This window comes from Neltuma alba, unplaced genomic scaffold, assembly GCF_004799145.2.
Source record: "Neltuma alba isolate B1F8T4 unplaced genomic scaffold, ASM479914v2 tig00010339_pilon, whole genome shotgun sequence".
Classification (NCBI taxonomy): Eukaryota; Viridiplantae; Streptophyta; class Magnoliopsida; order Fabales; family Fabaceae; genus Neltuma; species Neltuma alba.
Window position 1 is genome coordinate 57,484 of NW_021635249.1, and position 20,503 is coordinate 77,986.

A 20,503-nucleotide genomic window follows, 5' to 3' on the forward strand; every position below is an offset into this window, starting at 1 on the left:
AAATTTAACATTGAGAATATGAATAATAAATTAGATAAAAGGCCAAATAGTAAAGTGGACTCAGAAGCAGAACAACTTTTGAGTTAAGCTCCTACCCTTTTCTGGACTGATATTTTTGAAATTATTGGTACAAGAAGAGCAAAATAGGAAAATTGGAGAAAATCGTAGAAATTTTTGAAAAATGGTAAAAAGATAAATTAGAGGTTTTGAAACCCTAATTGAGGCCTTAGAGGTGAAAATGGTATAAAAATAAATTATTACATAATTTTATGTAAACAGAGGTTTTTTGAAAAATATAGTGAAAAATTAGCCCAAAATAATTATTTTAAATATACAGAGGCTTCAATAACTTTGAAAAAATTTGGGAGAAATTAATTAAGGATTTATTGGAATTTATAAAAAAAATTTTAGGCCCTGGAGGTGAAAGGATTAATTTTAGAATATTTAATTACCAAAATCTTATCAATAAAGTCGTATTTTGGAGAAAATTCAAAATAAATAGTTAGAGGTGGAGATAAATTTCCAAATTTTTCAGAATGTTTTCTGGCATTAGAAAAGAGTTTTTGATGGGGAGAAATGAATTTTTAGAGGCCCAAAACTATTTTTGGAAATAGTAACTGACATAATGAGTTTTGGTCAAAAATTGATATTTATGAGTGTGCCCCACTTTTTCTTCCTTTTTAAATTAGATTTGGGCTTCATATTAGGCCAAGAAGGCTCAAAAATTTTATGCAAATGGTGGCCCAACAATTAAGGAGTCTTAAGCCCAAATTAGGCCAAAATATCAATGAGAAAAAATCAAGCAAACAGACACTTGGACAAATCAAAATATTGGGGCAATTGATGGCATCCACATGGCCATTTTTGTCGGCCAATTTTCAGCCACAAGTGAGGAGAGGGAGGCCAGATTTTTGGTCTATAAGTACCCCTCATATTAAGCATAATTCGGTCAAAATTGAGAAACTTAAGGGAGGTGCTGCCAAATTGAATTCTTGACCTTAAGAGAGGGCCTTTAACCGTGCAATTGGAAGAAGAAAAATCAAGCTTTGATCAATGATTCATTGAGGTAAGTTTGAGCTTGATTTTGGTTGAGTTTAAAGCTTGTTTTGGTTGAAAATTCAAATTATAATTGAGATTATTATGCTGTTCATTTTTTACTGAATTGAATATGTGTTAGAGAAGGATAGAAGCCTTGAGTATAAGCTTGAATTAACATGTTTAAAGGGTGTTTGGATTGAATTTTGGAAGAAAACCAAAGTTAGGGCTTAAAACATCCTATTCAGTCACTATGGAATCTTGAAGCTAGAGATTGTTTCAATGTAATTTGATGATTCCAATGAGTTTAAAAGGTATTTTTGTATAGGGAAGCACTAAGGAAAAGTATTTAAAATCATTGGAATCAAAAATAAAAATTTTGGAATATCTACCCTACCTATTCGGCCAAAATGAATTGAAGGCGAAGGAGTATGATTTTGTTAAATCTAATTTGATATTTGGATTCTACATGAAAACTTGTATAGGAATGGACCAAGAAATTGATGGAAATAAAGAGAAAATAATTATGTCAAAAATCAAGAAAAAGGGGTTTAATTAAATTCAAGGTTGAACATTAATGTTTATACTTGGACTATTGGTAATTTGAGATATGTTTATGCATGAATTGATAAACATTGTGCAAGAGGACAAGGAGGAACCCAAAGGAATCAAGGAAACTGAAAATTGTGCATTAAAAAGAGGAAGCATGGAATTTACAATTTGTAATGTTAACTTGCTTAGTTGTTACATGATATGATTACTTGAATATGTGCTATGTTATGTTTGAGATTATTAATGAAAATGACATGTTAGTTGGTTGCATTGCATGCTTTAGCATCATGCATTAACATGTTGTTTATGAGTGAACTGTGATGATATTTGTATGGCATAGAATATTCATGAATCTATATGTAACTTACCTTACATGTTTGACATTATTATTGTAATTCCTACTACTGAGATTTCTATGAAATCTCATTCCTCTCAATGTATAAACAATCAATAGGAACCTCAAATAATGTGATCAAGGGCAATGAGATGGTATTCCCATGAAGGAAATGTTATGAAATTATATTGAATTTATGTTGAACCTTATGTATATGGTTTGTAATTATTATGAATTGTTATGCAACATTATGAATTATGTTGGAATATTGTAATAATGATCAAAGTACTATGCAAGCAGATATTGGCCAAGGAATTATGTCTAAGCATGTGATTTGTAATTGGAATAGTTCTGTGGAAGGGAGAGAGAAGAAAAAGGTGAGAATTGCATAAAAAGGGATAAAAGTTAACTTTTAATGGGTAAAGTTTGACCAACGAGATTTTGTGTAATTGGATGAGAAATTGGCTGACACTTGGCAGGCAGATTGATTATATTTTTAGTTTTAAAACAAGTGGTATCTCACTAAATTTGGAGTTTTGTACAAAAAGTTATGTCCTTCCAAAGTTGGACATAAATTCTGAAAAATTGAAAAATGACCATATGAATAGTTCCACTTTGAACGAAATTTGAGATTGTTGCTTGAGTTTTGGATGCCAATGATATTTTTTTCTTTAAAGAGCATGTCAAGAGCTTTCCATAGAACTTAGAACCATCTCATTTTAATTTTTCTAGAATTAGTTATAAATTTTCAAAGTTTGGCCTTCATAAGGGTTACTATGAATAGTAACCCGAATTTAAGAAAATTTAAAGTTCAAAATTTTCCAACTTAAGTCATAAGATATTATCCAAAATGGTTCCAATTGAAATAAAATGAGGTTTAAAACTAAGATGTGATAGGGTAGAATACAAACTAGTCTTCAAAATAACTAAGTAGAATAAACAAATGATGTTTGGAGCAGAGTAGACTATGTCTTCACTTATCTATGCTTGAACCCAGAGATAATCAGTAATGTGAGACTTACAGCACTTGTGGTGAAGAATAAAGAGCAGCAGTATCCGGGATCATGGCTGCACAAAACGTAATTCTTGAACTGAAGTTGACTTGTGAGGTGAATAATCAAATATGACAATTTTCTAATAAATTCTTGAATGAATGATAAATATAGACAAGAAAAACAATGATTAATGCTTTAATGTCAACTGAAATATAAAAAAAAAAAAATTTAAGCAAGAGAAGACGAAGTTCACCTATCATCTTTCTATAACTAAAGGATTCAAATTAGTAGTCTACCATCTAACGGTGAAAGGAGCAAGTATATCATGACCTTTGAACCTAAGACAACCAAAACAATTTTAGCAGAAGCATGCATGGCAGTCATTTTAAGATATTTAGAATTAGAGAAGCTAAAAAATTAATCTTTAGCCAAAGAATTATTTATTCATTCAACTATACACTTCTTTTATTAGAAAGAGGAGAAAGTATAAAGAGTGATAGTTGGGATAATCAAACAAAAAGATTAGAAACAAATTAAAACATATAAAACAGCTGCTCGATCTCTTGTCATATGAGAAATAAAACTTCTTTCGAAAGATCATAATTATTTTTTTTCCTATGGTCTTTCAGGTATTTGACCTTCATATATATTAACTCTAAAGTCTCCCTCTACTAATTGTAAGTAAGACTGATCCAATTAATCATGCAAACTCACCTTTTAATTATAATAGCATTATGTATAGCAGCTTGGAAAGTCACTAGCTCCCTACAAAACCTCAAGGCATCTTTCACAAGGCAACTTATCCTTGCTACCTCCATGGTTATGATTAAATTTCACATTAACCCAATCTAATCTAAATAGACATCAAATATCCTATTTCTCATTGGCTTTTTCATGAAAATTTAATACAAGAAACTACAGGAGGACAAAAACTCCTCTTAAAATAAAAAAGAAAGCAAAGATATGGAAAAACAAAAATAAAACCCTCTATGTCAAGTGAGATGAGAAAAATACGGGCAATAGTGTTGTTTGAAAAATCTGACAGTCTGCCAAATACACAAAGAAAATGAGTATAATATAAACCAATAGGTTAAACTTACGAGTTAAACTAATTTAAGAAGATAGTCATCTAGACTTTGATCTACGTCACTACCCATAAATGAAAACATGGGAAACTTAGAAATCCTTACTCTTTTCATAAGCCCTTAAATCCATCTATGCAAGCGTCACATTTTGCAAATAGTAAAACATGAAGCTGGACAGCAGAAAAATGAAACATTATTTATAAAATATGGACAAGGAACCCAAATTTATATTTTAAAAAAATCACATGAATAAAATAATCATCTTGGTTTTTTCGATCATTGTTTAGGCAGGGAGGAGTTGGGAAATGAGTCGCCTTTATTACTATCATGTTACCATGATTGACTTTTCTTTCCTACTTAATTACCTCATAGTCCTTTTTTAAAGGGGGGAAAAAAATAAAGAATTGCTGTTGTTTTCATTGATAATAGGACCACAATATCCTTGAAGAATTGCTAGTGAGACCATAACTAGTAACAGACTTAAAGAACGCAGAAATTCAAAACATGGATATAAATAACATCATAAATGCTAATATTATAACAAATTAATGCGATGCCAATAGTCCATGTAGAAAACAGAGCACTTGCAAGCAAGGTTCAAATCAACTGTCACTGCAAATAGAGAGATAAAATAAGCCAAGTTTTCATCAACTTAGTGTGAAGTCATTATACCATAATGTAAATGTGCTGCTAAAAGTACAATTTTTTAGATATCAGCAATTAAATTCTTCAATACTCCATAACCAAGTTGTGAAAAACATCAAGTCATCGTGTTGATGCTATTGAATGTCACATCCTGTTAATTTTAATCCTGAAAATGAGGAATATAAAATAGATTATGGGTCAAGCACGGTGATTGACAGATAGACGGCACAACTTTTAAACTAAAACCAAACCAGAGACTAGACTATCATTTTCAAAATATCCGGTCAATATTGAATAGAGTGAGAAAATGTACCTGAAATTCTAGAAAATTTTCAAAAAATCATGAAAAATAGATTAAAGGGTATAGAATAGTATTTGAAGCTTGAAAGATCAAAATAATATGAAAACAATTTATTTTGGAATTTTCTATGTTTTCTCAAAATTTCGACTAATTAAGAACAATTAGCCAAATCAAATTATTTTAAATATACAGAGAACTTAATAATTCATGAACAATATTAGAAAAATTATTTGAAAGGTTATTATGAATTCTAAAATTGTTTCCTAGTCTTTAGAGATGTAGAGATTAGCTTTAAATTATTTAAATCTGAATTATATGTGTAAAAGGCCGATTTCGAGAAAAATTTAATTAAAGGAATTATAGGCTAAAATAAAATCTGAGAAAATTAGAGGAACCTCTTCTTATCAAAAGGAAGTTATTGGTATAAGGAAATAAATTTTTGGAGATAGTAGATTTAATAGGATCTAAGAAAAATTTAACTGATAACGTGAGATTATATAGTACAATCACCATAAGCTTGGTAGGGACAAATTTTTCCCCAATTCTTTTGAACAAAATGGCACCACTTGAGGAGGGAGAGGACCCAAGTGAAATAATAAAATTTGTTAAAGGATAGAATTGAAAGATTGGAATTATGAATAAAGTATGAAGATTTTTACACGTGCGTGTTTATGTATCCCTTGAGGTGGCATCTTCATTCAATTTAGAAGACACCTAAGGGGGCATGTAGCATGTTTTGAAGGAAGAAGAGAGAGGATAAAGCCATATGTCTGGTGGTGTGGTAAAAATAAATGGTAATTCAAGTTACCGCATACCAATGTTTAAGGGCACGTTTATATATACTATCCCTCTCCGCTCAAGTCATTTTTTTCCAGTCATCTTAGGGCTTGGAGAGCATAACTTTTCATTCAAGCAAGGACAAAGAGGAGGAGAGAAAGAACAAGGAAAATCAAGGTGATTTCAAGTCCTTAACCAAGGTAAAAGCATGATTATCCCCTCTAGTGCATGATTTTAGTTAGATTGATGGTTTTAAACATGGTTTTGATGGAGTTTAATAGTTGAAACTCTTGAGGGAGGCTACTGTTTGAATGACCCTGTGATGGAATATGATTGATTCTAAGTTGATATGTGGATTAGGGAATAGAAAATGGTTGTTTGATGATGATTAAACCCTGTTATTTGAAAGATATCAACTTATGTAATCTTGAGGTACTATTCGTCCAGAGCTGGTATATTATTCTAGGGTTTTATTTTTGATATTTTGATGCTTTCAATGAGTTTAGAAGGTGAATTTGTATAGGAGTATGTGGAGAGTATGTGTTTAGAAGCATTAAAATTGAAAATAGAAATTTTGGAAGCCTAAACCTACCTCTCAGCCAAATTGAAAAATGACGGAAGAGGTTGGTTTTTTATAAATCTAAGTTTAAATATGGATTCTACATGAAAAATCATGTAGGAAAAGCATATGAGAATTGTTAGGAAGATGATGCTAAAGCCCTAAAATAAAAGTTAAAGCTAGGGTTAGGGTTTTGGAGTTAATTGTTTAATGGATGTTATTGAGTTGGAATACCATTGTTCTTGTTGTTTAATAGGGATTATTGTTGAGCAAGTGAGAGGTCAAAATCAAGGACAAGAGGCTGTGTGATTAAGTGGATTAAGAGGTAGCATAGAACTTACAATTTGATGTTAATTTCCTTGATTGTTGCTAAGTGTAATTCTTTATTTATATGCCATGATGTGGTAGAGTTGCATGGATGATAATGTTTTATTGTATGCCTTAGCTATATACATTTTTCAATTAATTTTTAACGTGGTTTGTTGCTCCCTTTGCATGACATGAACGATTGATATCTTGTGAAATCATATGTAACATGCTTTGCTTGATTGAGGTGCTATTGAGATTTTCATGAAATCTCACTCTTCTTTATGCTCAGAATAACACCATTAGGGGCTGTAAGTAGTCAAGGGAAAGGCAAGGAAGTGATCTCACTTTGAGGAATGATTATGTGTGGTTATATGGAACTTTATGAATATTATATTACAATGTTGTAATAATTGTGATTTTGATGACTTGATGATTGTTTGGAAGCATGTAACCTAAGTGAAGAATACTTGTTTAATGCTGTGAATTATAGTATAAGCATGTTTGAATTGCTAAGGTTGAATTATAATAAGTTGACCTCTTAAAGGATGGAATTTGACCTAAAATGGACCAAAGTTTGACCACATGAGATTCTAAGCAAATGACGGTGTTTGATAATGAAATATGACAGATCAATAGATATCATTTTTAGCTTTAAAATTAGTGTTAATTCATAAAGTTTGAAGTTTTTTACGAAAAGTTATACCTATCCAAAGTTAGACATAAACTCTGAAAAAATTGGATAATTGACCATATAAATAGTATATATTGACATGAAAATTGGGCATATACGAGCTGAATTCATAACCTAGAAGTATTTGTTTCCTAAATATATCTCTATAAGCTTCAAGTGGAACTTAAAACCATCTCATTTTGATTTTTCTAGAATTTGCTATGGATTTTCAAATTTGTACCAATTTTTAAGGTTATAATGAATAGTAACTTGAGAAAGTAAATTTAAAATTTTTCCAACTTAAAGACTTATTAAATGGTTCTAATTGCTTCTATTTAATGTAAAAAGAGGTGGTAAATTAAGGTGTTAAACTGAACCTAATGTAAATGAGCTATTAAGAGGAGATGTTAACAATACAATCTTGTAGAATTTGAAGTCACGGACCTCAATTAAATTATTAAACTCAGAAATGGCTACTTGAGGAAATATGCCTCTAAGTTTTGAATCACAAGTTTTGCCATTGCTTTGCTATTGCTGATCTAATCCATCCCAAACCAATAATTCCATCTTCTTTACTGTTGAACAGAAATGCACAATATAATTCAATACGAAATCTAAAAGAAGATATTTAAAAGCTAGAAACTCTCCATCCCCGCTTATTGCAACCAAATTCCTCTCATACACATTTTGACAAATATCTTGTGCTATTCACACAATGTTATTTATTTGCCCCTTTAAATTTGAAACACACACACAGTAGGCTTATCAACTAAAATGGGGAAAATAAATATTCAACTCACACTAGCACATCACATTCTCGCTCCTTCTCTTACGCATGCCAACTAGAAAATAGAACATACACACTAGCAGAAGAAATAATGGATACACACTCTTTCCTGACCGAACAAATAGATGATGTTGAATGGTGGGTGGACGAAGAGAAAGAAAGAGGAGACAGCATTGGATGATAGCGACACACTTTCCCTTCCCTAGGATGCTCAACAACAGTAGATCTACTACTGGTTGAAGACGATATTACAGATCTCATCACCTGCTATAGAAGACACATAGTTGATGCTGAGGGACGGCTGTGACGCTTCGGGAGTTTATTGTTGGTGAGTAAAGTGAAATGTGAAGGAAGAAGAGTTGACGGCAGTGAGGAAAAGCTGGGTTGCATTGCAGAAGTAAGGGAAACCTGGGTTAGGTCACCGAGCCAGGGAGAGTGAATAAAAACCTAGGTAAAAACCTAAGAAAATTTGAAAAGAAAACAAAAGAAGGAACTTCTATTCTCCTCTGTTTTGAGGAACTAGACAAGAATATTCTTTTTGTTCTCGTTTAATTTTGGAAATGATTGAGAATAAGGACCTTACTCTCGTCTGGTTCCCAAAGGTCCCCAAAACAGAGGAGAATATTCTCACTTCTCGTCTATTTTTGTACACCAGACGAGAATGTATCTTGCATTTTCTTTTATTCTTGTTTAATTTTGGAAACAATTGAGAATAAGGACCTTACTCTCGTCTGGTTCCCAAAATAGAGGAGAATATTCTCACTTCTCGTCTATTTCTGTACATCAGATGAGAATGTATCTTGTATTCTCTTTTGTTTTACAAAACAGATAAGAATGTGGAGTATTCTCATCTGTTTTGTAAAACAGACATGAGTTTGAGAGGTAAGCGATGCGATTTGTTATAGTGTAACATGGATAGCACTTTATCCTTATGTTCATTGTTTCGATAAGTAACAAGCTACTATAAGCATCCAACCTTCAACTCTTTCATTCATTTTTCCTACAAATAAACTCGCATATCAATCTGAACATAACCTTTGACAATAACAACTTTGACAATAGGCAATGATAACTATAAGGGCAAGTAATGACAACTATGAAAGTAGGTATGTTAGCTATAAGAGTAGACAATGAAAACTATGATATGCAGGCAATTACTACATACACAAGCTCTTGCCATCATTCTCCTCTTTAAGCCTCATTTTCTTCTCTCTCCCTTCCATGGGCAACAAATAAGCAATACAAACAAAAACAAGATAAAATTATAGTGGCAAAAGTTAGATCCTTTTTACTCACAAAACTATTGTCATATGTCCACATATACTCCCCTAGCAGAAAGCCACAAAGGCATAATTTTTTTTTAAAAATAAAGGCATAAAGTTTTCTCTCGATAATCTCACTACCATATGCATAAATGTAAATGAATCAATTGATTGACCTGAAAGCATACTTTGAGTACTAATTTATCTATATAATCATTTAAGAAAGATAATTTTCATTCTTCTCTTCAATTCTCATGTTATCTTCTCTACCACATTAGTTATCATTCATATTCCCTCACTTGTCAATGGTAGCGTCTTAATTCTTCAACAAATGCACTTTCACTTGTTATTTTCCTGTTGCACAAATAGGGATCAAGGTTGCTTCCTTTGAAGCCTTGTAAGGTCAAAACAAATTTTTAACATATCTAAATGCTGAGGTAAAATTCAACCATAAAAATAGTAATACCTGTTAAGATAATAATCTTTTATCATTCCAATCTTCAACTCGTCTACAAAAGCACGATTAAAAACAATAAGGAAACTGTGATAGAAAGTCATCCTAGTTTTATATTTATTGGTGGTTTCACTCGTTATTCACATATAATTACCTATATATCATTGACCATACTCAAGATAGTTTTTTATCCATCGTTCATCAACCCCTTAGCTTGGAAAAGCATCAGAAATGTCCAACTTAAAGCAGTCAAGTGGTAGAATAGAATATGAATTACCTATCTTTCATCAACACAAATTTGGGCTCATTAATGGATTTGGTATACTTGCACTTTGCCACATTAATTACCATATATATCATATAAATATGGGAAAATGAGACATAAAGAGGCTTGAAAATTAGAAATACCAATTTGGGAAGCTAAGAAAATGTAATGACAGAAAGGGAAGTCCTTCCTAAATTGGAATTTTAAAATTCAGTGAAATGACAAAAATACCCTTTATCTTTTTTTTTTTTAAAAAAAAACCTTAGCCCCTCACCGACGGCAGGCGGCTGCGGGGCACCGACACCGCCACTAGCACCGGCCACTGGTGTGGTGGCTGCCGGTGAATTTTTTTGTCACTATTTTTTCTTGGCATAGGAGCATATGGTTCAAAGTGGTGGGAGTGGGATTTGATCCCATAACCCTTTGGCCATTTAGGCCAACAAAAAGAAAGATGACCATTGGGCCATCAAAGATTTCTTAATCTTATAATGCAAACATAAATATAAGTTGACTCTTTTACTGTGACCACAGCCTGTGACAACAATTTACTTGAGGATGACGAGTCTTAATTGAGAAATAACAAGTCTAAATTTGATATTAACAAAGCAATTTTTCCTGATACATAATAAGAAGTAGCATATACATTAATTAAAAATGACCATAATTTATTTGAAAATGACATGTTTTTACTGGAAAATGATAAATCTAAACTTGATATTAACAATGTGTTTTTTCTTGAAACATAACAAGAAATAGCATGTATATTAATTAAAAATGACTATAATTTATTTGAAAATAACACGTCTTTACTGAAATATGACACGTCTTTAGTGGAAAATGACAACAATTTATTTGGGAACGTACATGTTATTTTTTTTGTTATGTATTAGGAAAAGTTGCTTTAATAATATCAAGTTTAGACTTGTCATTTTCCAATAAAGACGTGTCATTTTTAAATAAATTATGATCATTTTTAATTAAGGGAAAAAGACAGAAAAATGCCACCTGAACTTCATAATCCCCAAATAGTCTACTGAATTTGAGAAATCCCAATTTGGTCTCAAGAGACCAAATTGGGATTATCATGTTAAATAAAAAGACCAAATTGCCCTTCATTTTAAATATTGTTTTAAAAATATCATAGCTCCCACTGGCCGATCGGTCACCGGAGCTATGGCGACCGGCCAACAATTGGTCACCGAAGCTCTGTTGGTCGGAAAAATTTGTTTTGAAAATTTTTATAACTTCAGTATAACGGTTAACAACTTTTGTAATGCTATTAACAACTTCAGTATAGCAGTTAACAACAGGTTTTCTAGAAAATTCAATAAGCTCCGGCGACCAGAAACAATTTTTTTGAAAATTTTTACAACTTCAATATAACTGTTAACAACTTTTGTAACACTATTAACAACTTCAATATATCAGTTAACAACAGATTTTTCAGAAAATTCAACAATTGGTCACCGGAGCTCCGGCAGAGGAAAACAATTTTTTTGAAAATTTTTACAACTTCAATATAACAATTAACAACTTTTATAAACCTATTAACAACTTTAGTATAGCAGTTAACAACAGGTTTTTGAGTTTGTTAACGGCATTACTGAAGTTATAAAAATGCCACTTTTTGAATTTTCTGAAAAACTTATTGTTAACTGCTATATCGAAGTTGTTAACCGTTATACTGAAATTGTAAAAATTTTCAAAAAAAACATAGTTGTTAACGTTATACTGAAGTTGAAAATTTTTACAACTTCAGTATAACAGTTAACAACTTTTGTGATGTTATTAACAACTTCAATATAGTAGTTAACAACATGTTTTTTGAGAAATTCAACAATTGATCGCTGGAGCTCCGATGGCTAGAAACAATTTTTTTGAAAATTTTTGCAACATTAGTATAACGGTTAACAATTTTTGTAATGCTATTAACAACAGGTTTTTTGAGAAATTCAAAAAGTAGCAATTTTACAAGTTCAATAATGCCATTAACAAGTTTTGTAACTCTATTAACAACTTCGGTATAGCATTTAACAACATGTTTTCTTAAAAATTTAAAAAAAAAAGGCATTTTTACCACTTTAGCAACTACTTTTTTCTTAAAAAAATTTTTTACAACTTCAATATAACCGTTAACAACTTTTGTAATGTTATTAACAACTTTAGTATAGTAGTTAACAAGTTTTCCGAAAAATTCAAAAGGTAGCATTTTTATAATTTCAGTAATGTCATTAACAAATTCTATAACTCTATTAACAGCTTCGGTATGCCATTTAACAACTTAAAAATTCAAAAAAATTGGCATTTTTATAACTTTAACAATTAATTTTTTTTTTTAAATTTTTACAATTTCAATATAACGGTTAACAACTTTTATAATTCTATTAACAACTTCGATATAGTAGTTAACAACAGGTTTTTTGGAAAATCCAAAAAGTGACATTTTTATAACTTCAGTAATGCTATTAACAAACTCAAAAACTTGTTGTTAACCGCTATATTGAAGTTGTTAATAGGGTTACAAAAGTTGTTAACTGTTATATTGAAATTGTAAAAATTTTCAAAAAAAATTGTTTTCCTCCACCGGAGTCCGGCAACCAATCGTTGAATTTTTCGAAAAATCAGTTGTTAACTGATATAATGAAGTTGTTAATAGCGTTACAAAAGTTGTTAACAGTTATATTGAAGTTGTAAAAGTTTTCAAAAAAAAATTATTTTCAGTCGCCGAAGCTTGTTGAATTTCTCAGAAAACCTGTTGTTAACTGCTATACTGAAGTTGTTAATAGCATTACAAAAATTGTCAACCATTATACTGAAGTTGTAAAAAGTTTTTAAAAAAATTTTTCCGACCACAGAGCTCCAGTGACCAATTGTCAGCCGGTTGCCGAAACTTCGGTGATATTTTAAAAACAATATTTAAAATGAAGGGCAATTTGGTGTTTTCTTTTAATATGATAATCCCTAAAATGAAGGGCAATTTGGTCTTTTCTTTTGACATGATAATCCCAATTTGGTCTCTTGAGACCAAATTGGGATTTCTCAAATTCAGCAGACCATTTGGGAATTATGAAGTTCAAGTAGTATTTTTCTATCTTTTTTCCTTTAATTAATGTACATGCTATTTCTTGTTCTGTATCAGCAACAGACACATTGTTAATCTCAAGTTTAGACTTGTCATTTTCCAGTAAAGACGTGTCATTTTCAAATAAATTATGGTCGTTTTTAATTAATGTACATGTTACTTCTTGTTATGTATTATGAAAAGTTGCTTTGTTAATATCAAATTTACACTTGTTATTTCTCAATTAAGACTTGTCATCCTCAGGTAAATTGTTGTCACGGGCTGGAATCACAGTAAAAGAGTCAATTTATATTTTTGTTTGCATTATAAGGTTAAGAAATCTTTGGTGGCTAATGGTCATCTTCCTTTTTGTTGGCCCAAATGGTCAAGGGATTGTGGGATCAAATCCCACCCCTACCACTTTGAACCATATTTTCCCATGCTTAAAAAAAAAATATTGTGGCAAAAAAAAACTTCACCAGTAGCCACCACACCAGTGGCCGGCACTGTGCCCTTGCGGCGGCTGCCGGCCGCCAGCCACCAGTAAGGGGCTGAGGTTTAAGGAAAAAGAAGACAAAAGGCATTTTTGTCATTTTACTAAATTTCCAAATTCCAATTTGGGAAGGACTTCCTTCTTTGTCATTACATTTCCTTAGCTTTCCAAATTGACATTTTACATTTTCAAGCTTCTTTATGTGTCATTTTCCCTATAAATATAGTTCTCTAGTAGAATATAATATAATTTCATGGGATGCAAGAGAGTTTTTCTTCATGGCATCCATAGGTTACTTAAACTCTAGCTTCTACTTATTCTACCATTTGATAGCTCAGGTTCAATCATAACAGTATCTAGAGAAAAGATAAGGCCAAGAGAAGAAGAGTTGATCACCATAATAATGTGCACTCAACTATCAGTCATCATTAATAATATTTTGTAATTTTAGAATTATGAATGTCAAACAAGTAATAGAAACCTAAACCATGAGGTATATGACTGAGAGAAGCTAACAAAATTATTTTGCAACATGAGCATCATAAAAAATGGAAAAGGATGTCTTGATAATTACAAAAGTAACTTGAAATCAGTAAAATATTCACGGTTATAAACAGTGAGTTTAGCATCAACTAACGCCAAAGGTAGTCATGAGCAAAAGAAGAGTTCATTCCGTTTTCACAATAACAATAAAGGAAAATATAGCCATGATGCTACCGAGAGAGCTTTTCCCTATGTAGCTCAATTCAACTTTATCTGAATTGACTAAATATAGTTTCTAGAAACCCATTGGTATATCAAAAAAGAAAAAAGATAGGGCCTTTATAATCGTAATATATAGTTTGTAATGAATTATAAGTAAGAGGATAAACATTTTTAATTTCCTATGCCAAATGCCGACCAAAATAGGACTACTCTGTCTAACGATAACAAGAACAACCCATGCATTATTAAAAAATTAAAAGGAAAAGAAAGCAAGAATGAAACTTTAAACATAGAATTATCTCAAATCACTTGTAGTTATAAAAAAAAACACACACACACAAGTTTGATTCACACAAACAGAAGAATACAGAACGAGTTTTTAGTAAACAATTGACGACTCATTTTGGTTCATATGAACTTATGGTTTCAAGTGTCATATTTAGGGTTTATTTGAACTGATTTAGAAACAAAATTGGATCTAATGTGTGTGATGTATACCTGATATATTATCGAGCTTATTGTACAATGACAATGCTTTGACTGCGAGCAACTTTACTTTGACCACAAACAACTTCAACGAAGGCAACGGCTTGGATGATCTTCAATGATTACGGCGACAGTGAACATCTTAAAGGTATGGTGAAGGTCTCTGGATGAGTGGATTTAGCGCAACATTCAGAGGAGAGTGAGATAATTGATAAAGGAGAATAGGGTTTAAAATTTATCGTCTTTTCGGTGTGTTTTAACAGAGGTAGTACAGTCCTTCAATGTTTTCTCTTATTGCATTAGGATCCTTTTGAGACTTTTAAGCAATTACCAAGTCTGAAGGAAATTTTTTGCAGTATTTTGTCTTCCATGGGATTTTAGTGTCATTTTTCTATATAAATATAAATATTAGAGAAAATGACACAAAAATGACACTTGAACTTGAAAATGTCAAAATGGTCACTTGAATTTGCAAAATTCTAATTTAGTTGGAAGTGACCAATTTGACATTTATAAATTTACTGAAATGACCATATTATCCTTTATTTTATTTATTATTTTTTAAAAAACCAAATGCCTCACTGGCTGACCAGTTGCCGGAGCTCAGGTGACCGCCGCCAATCTCCAGCAACTGGCAACAATTTTTTAAAAATTTTTTATTTTAGTAAAACACTTAACAACTTTTGTAATACTATTAACAAGTTCAGCATAGCAGTTAACAACAGGTTTTCCAAAAAATTCAAAACATAGCATTTTTACAATTTCAGTAATGCCGTTAACAAATTTCGTAACTCTATTAACAATTTTGATATAGCATTTAACAATAGGTTTTCTTGAAAATTAAAAAAAAATGGCATTTTTACAACTTTAGCAGTTACTTTTTTTGGAAAATTTTTACAACTTCAATAAAACGGTTAACAACTTTTGTAACACTATTAACAAGTTCAGTATAGCAGCTAACAGCAGATTTTTTTAGAAAATTCAAAAAGTAGCATTTTTACAACTTCAGTAATGCCGTTAACAAGTTCCGTAACTTTATTGACAACTTCGGTATAGCATTTAACAACAAGTTTTTTGAAAAATTCAAAAAGTAGTATTTTTACAACTTCAGTAACATAGTTAATAAGTTATGTAATGATATTAACAACTCTCATAAAGGTTGATGTTTTTGATATTAGCTCCCTATGAAAGTTGTACAACAAAAATTTTTCCACTTATTATGCAGTCATTATGGTCATGAGAGTTGTTAATATCGTTACATGACTTGTTAATAGCGTTACTAAAGCTGTAAAAATGCCAATTTTTGAATTTTCTAGAAAACCTATTGTTAAATTCTATAGTGAACTTGTTAATAGAGTTATGAAACTTGTTAATGGCATTACTGAAGTTGTAAAAACGTTACTTTTTAAATTTTCTGAAAAACTTGTTATTAACTGTTATACCAAACTTGTTAATAGCGTTACAAAACTTGTTAACCGTTTTACTGAAGTTATAAATTTTTTTTAAAAAAGTAGTTACTAAAGTGGTAAAAATGTCAACTTTTTTATTTTTTCAGAAAATCTGTTGTTAAATGCTATACCAAAGTTGTTAATAGAGTTACGAAACTTGTTAATGGTACTACTGAAATTGTGAAAATGCTACTTTTTGAATTTTCTGGAAAACATGTTGTTAACTGCTATACTGAACTTGTTAATAGTGTTACAAAACTTGTTAACCGTTTTACTAAAATTATAAAAAATTTTTAAAAAAAATAGTTACTAAAGTTATAAAAATGTTTCTTTTTTTTTTAATTTTCCAGAACACCTATTGTTAAATGCTATATGGAAATTGTTAATAGAGTTACGAAACTTGTTAACAGTATTACTGAAACTATGAAAATATTACTTTTTGAATTTTCTGAAAAACTTGTTCTTAACCGCTATACTGAACTTATTAATAGCATTACAATAGTTGTTAACTGTTTTACTGAAGTAGTAAAAATTTTCAAAAAAAATTATTACCGACCACTGGAGCTCTGATGACTGCTTGGCAGTAGGCACCAGAGGCTGCAGGCACCAAAGCTTCGACGACCGATAGGCCAATGGGGGCATTTGATTTTTTAAAAAATAATAAATAAAATAAAGGACAATATGGTTATTTTAGCAAATTTATAAATGTCAAATTGGTCACTTGTGACTAAATTGGGATTTTGTAAATTTAAGTGACCATTTTGACATTTCCAAGTTCAAGTGTTATTTTTGGGTCATTTTTTTCTAAATATTATCTTCACTGATTTTTTGCTCTTTCACATTACTGTGAATAGGGCTATGCAAGAAAAACCCGAAATTTGATCTGCTCAGTCTGACACGCAACAACCCGATCCAACCCAATCTGAAAAAAGCTGCCTGAAAAAAAACTGGACCAATCAGGTCAGACTAGAAAACCAGACAAGATTGGGTTTAGGACTAATGCTTTGGACTATTTGGTCTGGCCCGATCTAGGTAGAATAATTTTTTTTTTTGCCCTCCTCATTTTTTCATCTATGCCGTGACTCCTTTCTATCCTCCTCTTCCTTCAACTTGTCACCGCTATTCCTCTCTACTCTCCATCTTCCCTCTACTCTCATCTCTCCATATTCACTCAAGCTTCGGTGTTAGCTTCAACTTCGCCTCTTTTGTACTCTTCATCTCCACTCAAGCTTAAGTGTCGCTACTTGTTAATCTTTCGCACTCTCTACTTGAGTTTCGGCCTTTCAGCTTCTTCACTCTCCTAGTGATAATTGACCCCATCCTTTTCCATTTTCACTTATAAGTTCAAATTTCACAAAGACTTCATATTATTTTCAAGTTATCAGACTTCCATTATATCTTGGATGATTTTCATGCTCTTCTATGATGGGTCTGTAGGGGTGGTTTTTGGGACTGAACTCCATTGTTGGTGGTGGAGGAAGAGAGTGAGTGTTGGGAGAATGAAGGGAAGATGAAGATGGGTTTGGAATAGTTTGATGATTGTTGTTCCGTGGACTTGAAGATGCGTTCTTGAGTGTTCACTATTCACCATTCAAATTTAGAGGGAAGAAGGGTAAGGGGTGATGCTGATGCGCAGAGAGAAGGAATAAAATGCATTTTAAAATATATATAATATTTTTATCAAACTATTTTATTTTATTAGAGTACGGGTCTATGTCCGTGTATGTACTAGGGGAAAAAATGACAGCCCAGATCCAAAGTTTTTTTTGTATAATCTGTTTTCTTTTTTTAAGGAAGGAACAAAGTTTGGTGGACTGGTCCAGTAACTCGACAGACCAACTCCAACCCCGTCTTGGTCTCGGGTTCAATCAGACTGGACAGGACTTCAAACCAAATATTTCAACCTGGTCATTTTTCAGACCAGACTTCAAACTGATGCTAAACCCGATCCAACCCGTTCTTTGTGCATCCCTAACTGTGAATTTCTTTAGATGCTGGTAAAATTATGGTTAACTAACCCACTCTTTTCTAGCAAATAGTGCGTTCATGGCCCCAAATCTTTATCCAAGACCTACCACGCGTCGCCATTCTTTTGATCCAACAACAATGACAATAAAAGCCCCAGATCTTCAACATTTTATATTTTCGAGATGATTGCAGCTAAAAGTCCCATCGCTTAAAATCTGTTATTTTATTTTATATTTTCTACAAAAATAGAAAAGATATGGGCAGATTTTGTTGAGAGATAATTTTATATCTTTATGATTAGATTTAGAGAAAGAATATACAAAATAAATTAAATAGATATAAAATACCTATAAATTCAATCTACTATCACCTAAAATCTATATCTATTTAATATAAAATCTACACTCATCACGAATATCTAGCAAATGACACAGTCAACATACAGTGTTCTTTACTATAGTAGACGTCTAGCAAAAAACATAGATAAAAAGTTCAAATTTAAAAGTTCATAACTAATTTTACGGGTCTTCAAAAATTACAAACTAGGCCTCTCTAAAATGTTTGGGATGTCTATTTTCTAATTCAAAAAGAATTATCCAAAAATATTACCATTTGGTCCTTAAAAATGATGATTTACCAAACTGCTCAAAGGTTTATGGATAACAAGGTGGTCTAATTTTGAAAAAATCACAATTAATTCTATACCTTTTTAAAACTTGTAAATTAGGATTCATTGAAAAGCTTGAAGTGTCAAATTTCAAATACAAAAGGAATCGTTGAGAAATATTATTGTTTGACTCTTTAAAATGTCTGAATTCCAAGACTACTCTGAAAAGTCTAAAAGACAAGGCTTTCAATCATTATTATTTGTAATTTTATGCCTTAATTAACCTCAAACAATAATATTCACTTTTATTTCCACATAGTTCAAGGCTTAATTAATCACCCTAATCTAAGCTTAAAAGTCTTTAAACCTTAAGTTTAAAAAATCGGGGTGTTACAAGAAGAGAACCAAAGACAGGACAATAATATGAGTTATTATGGGCATATTTATCTTTTTAATTTTGCTACCTACAAAGAGTAGGAAGCGTGCTTCTCACGTATAAGGGAAAATTCAGCGCCACTAAAAATTAGTTTGCCAGAAAATTGTGCTGCCAAATAGAAAGAGTAGGAAGCGCGCTTCTCACCTATAAGGGAAAATTCAGCGCCACTAAAAATTAGTTTGCCAGTAGGAAAATTAGGATTTCCCTTTTTCTTCCCTTGACTTTTAGCATACCATAGGCTCTTAGTTTCTAATTTCTTATATGCAATAATGCAAAGACACATTAGTAGACGCAAGCAAAAAAGTGAAATGCTATGGCTGAGGGGAAAAAAAAAAAAGTAAAACAGAATCAATAACCAATATTACTCACTCAAATATTAGTGATTTTGATTGCCTTGTGTCTTACTTCTACCAATAAACACATTTTCCAATATCTATTTTCAGCTTTTTACTCTTATCCATGACCCAAGTATGTTAGTATGGTTAAACATCCAAGAAGAAGGGGTGAATTGAGTGTTAAATAGAATAAAAAACTTTTTCACAATATAGTGAAAAACATTAAAAAAACTTTTAATTATAAAAATAATGGACAACAAAACTCAAACAGAGATGTAAAATGGATTAGCTGGAAATATAAAAAGGTAAGGGAAGAGAAGATGTAAACTATGATTTATTCTGGTTTAGTCTCTTTACAGATCTACATCCAGTCCCCAGAACACCTATGAGATTTTCAATCCACTATATCCCTCAAGTTTGACATGGGTATTTGAGAACCTTTTAACCATCTCAACACCTGAGACAATACCTCTACACCAAAGGCAACACCTCAACACTTGAGGCAAACTCTTCCTTCTTACAACACGTAAGAGTAATCACCTCTCTTGAGGGTAAGTAATTACAATTGATAGTATTTTCTCAAAGAACGGATTATGATAATCACTGAAGTACAATCAAATTCTCTCTCTAGTATAAACGATGGTCCATGCTAAAGTATAGAGAGTTGGAGCTTTGAATATTTTGAATTTAGAATATCAGCATCTTGGAATTGTATGCTCTTACTCCTCTTCTTTTGTTTTGAATGCTCTTTTATTTATAGATAATACTGGGTATTTGGCTATTTAGCATATTCAGTTTCCTATTAAGGTTTTCTTCATCCTGCTATAAATATGATTATTGGAGTTAGTCGTCAAAAGCTTCTGACAAAATAATACTTTTGAACGTTATATAACCGTTGAGCTCCAATATTTGTCAAATCTCCTGCAAAATATGT

At 31.5% G+C, this 20,503-nt stretch overlaps 1 protein-coding gene and 1 long non-coding RNA gene across 2 annotated transcripts in view; one reads left to right on the top strand and one right to left on the bottom strand.

The window, feature by feature from the left end:
- Positions 1–2,762: 2,762 nt before the first annotated feature.
- LOC114755783 (uncharacterized) lies at positions 2,763–4,371 on the bottom strand. Its single transcript, XR_003741359.1, has 2 exons — positions 4,107–4,371; positions 2,763–2,989 (listed from the first exon to the last, which is right to left on the bottom strand). It is a non-coding gene; the product is annotated as an uncharacterized LOC114755783 (long non-coding RNA).
- A 13,838-nt stretch (positions 4,372–18,209) lies between these two features.
- LOC114755782 (transducin beta-like protein 2) overlaps positions 18,210–20,503 on the top strand; it is a 56,819-nt gene continuing 54,525 nt past the window's right edge. The window contains exon 1 of the mRNA XM_028944650.1: positions 18,210–18,220. The gene's annotated coding sequence lies outside the window, so the exon portion shown is untranslated. The remainder of the gene's footprint in view (positions 18,221–20,503) is intronic.